Here is a 2481-nt window from a genome sequence, read left to right as displayed (position 1 = left end):
CACCTGTTTTAATTCAGGCTTGGTTTAACAAGTTTTACATATTAAAAGTGTTGTTTGGGAAGACCAGAGAATGCTCCAGCATTACATTCCTCTTCCATAGCTTGTCCACCTGAGCTAAAGTAATTGCAAAAAGCTCTAATCTTCAGAGTATAGCATTAGCCATAGAAGAATCTGCATATTGTGGGCTTTCTGTTGAAAGTTTGTTCTCTATCCCTTTTTCCTTTTCTTCCTCTTAACGATTGCGCCTTTGCTTAGCCTGCTTTTTTTTTGTCCTCTTATCTTTTTCAAAGGTGAAGGTGCTGTTGAAGCCACTCTATTCATTGTTTCAAAGAAGCAATGACAATCTCTGCATTCAAGCTTCCCGAACTGCCTGTGCCTCTTCCTCTGCTTGGTAAACACTGAGTTTGATCTGCTGTGTTTATCTTCTTCCTAGATTCATTAGCGACATCACTGTAAGATGATATGGAATTTAAAGAGCATGTGGATGAGATGTCATCAAGAAGGGCTTGATAATTCTGACTAAATCTTCCATTTCTGCACGCTTCCACAGAGCAGCACTCTATCCACTGTTTCAAAGAAGCAATGACAGTCTCTGCTTTCAACACGAAAGGTGACATCTTGACAGCACGCAAAGGCTCTAATACAGCTCTGTGAAGTTTCACTTTGAGAGACACTCCTTCACCAAATCACGGAATTCAGACTAAGGCATAGAGCTTCTTCACTGTTGGAACAGAGGAGCTTCATGATTCTAGAAGACGAAAAAGAAACGAAACAGACGAAATCACTGGGAGACACTCCTGGCACCACGCGAATAGCACTCCTCAGCTTTGGAAAAATCTCCATCTGCATTTACCTGGTTCCACAATTCTCAAGTGAAAAAAAACGATGCTTTGGCCCCTGTTATACGTCGATGAAGGCAAAGATGCATTAAACTGTCTCGCAAGGATTCGGGACAAACTCCCCCTTCGTCGACTGAGAAATACATTCCCCTCTAATCCTGTTCAATTCACATCGTTCCTGTCCTCCATCCAGATTGCTTCCCGCAAATATACTTCCCGATAAGAATGGCATGTAGTTCCATTGCGGTTTAGAGAAACTTCCTATCAAACAGTAGGCTGATCTATGCATCGCTCCCAGTACTCATAGGCCCTCCCTCGCTTGACAACAGTCGATCCCTTCCGTTTTCCACCCTAAATTGGCTTCCCTCCCAGAACCAGAAAAGCACCCATGGTCCCAGTCGCAGAATTCCGAGGAAAAGCAGCCCCTTTTTAGCCACTCTTCCTTTTCATAGCATACCACACGCAGAAAAGCGGCCTCCACCTTTTCAACTTCCCGTGCATATCGTAATGCTCGCAAGCCTGAAGTTGCCAAGGCATCCATGGTTTTCTTCTCACCTTCCTTTAAAAATGGCTCTTCCTTCACAGCAGTAACTTCAACATCATCCAGAGCAGCCTGTGCCTTCATGTCTTCTAAATCAAAATTCCAGCCGCTAACACCTCGCTTGTACTCATTCTGAGACCTCTCTTCTCGCTCCCCATACGGCATTTTCTTTTGAGCTAGACGTGCGGCATCTTTCATCTTCAAGTCATGCACACGTTCCCAAAGAGGAGGAAGAGGATCCAATATTGTTCGAGCAACGTATTCAGCAGAGCGAGCATGCTTGAAGAAAGAGTGCTTGAGCAATTTCTCTGCACTTGGACGTTTTGTAGGATCTTTCACCAAACACATTGCTATCATCTCTTTGAATGACTTTGAAAACCTTTTGTCTCTCTCATAGTCAAGCCCTGGAGGGGCATTTTGTAAGGTCATCAAAAGTACCTTCATAGGAGGGTACTTCGAGAAGGGGGCATGCCCATGTGCTAGCTCCAAGGCTGTGATCCCAAAGGACCAAATATCAGCCTTGAAATCATACCCATGAACTTGCTCCATAACCTCAGGTGCCATCCAGCATGGGGTTCCAACGAAAGTGTTCCTTGATCATTGTCTATCACCAGTATCAAACATGCAAGCAGAAACACCAAAGTTCCCAAGTTTCACAGCACCATTTCCATCAACAAGAATATTCCCTGCCTTGACATCTCGATGAATATGTCCATGATGATGAAGATACTCTAAGGCCTTCAAGGTCTCTTTCAAAAAGGATCTCCTCATCATCTTTTGCAACAGTCTCTTTCTCTTCTCCTTTCTGCTGCTACAAGCTCTTGATCCCATGAGGTGAATCTGCACAGTCTTGATCTGGGTCATCCTCGAAAACATCAAAGCATCCAATATGCTTGGGCTCCTTCTTCCCAACTCCTGGATGTGGAGGCTTGGTATCATTAGGTATTTTTGATGTAGCTAGAGAAGGAGAAGGCAAAGGTCCTGAACGAATACGTGTAACACGTTCGCCAGCATCAGTTGTGCTTTCCACTTGACCTTGCTCAACATAGGCTGAAAGCATCTCATCATGCTCACCACTATGCCTCCAACTCCTCCCCACTA

At 44.4% G+C, this 2481-nt stretch overlaps 1 pseudogene; it reads right to left on the bottom strand.

Moving 5' to 3' along the window:
• Positions 1 to 317: 317 nt before the first annotated feature.
• Positions 318 to 2244, bottom strand: LOC148015061 (uncharacterized; annotated as a pseudogene).
• Between the last annotated feature and the right edge of the window lie 237 nt (positions 2245 to 2481).

Source organism: Lygodium microphyllum, chromosome 24 (assembly GCF_053477565.2).
Source record: "Lygodium microphyllum isolate KBCC chromosome 24, Lygodium_microphyllum_v1.1.10, whole genome shotgun sequence".
NCBI lineage: Eukaryota > Viridiplantae > Streptophyta > Polypodiopsida > Schizaeales > Lygodiaceae > Lygodium > Lygodium microphyllum.
Note: the sequence above shows the minus strand (reverse complement) of the source record. Positions and strands in the feature narration are given on the sequence as shown.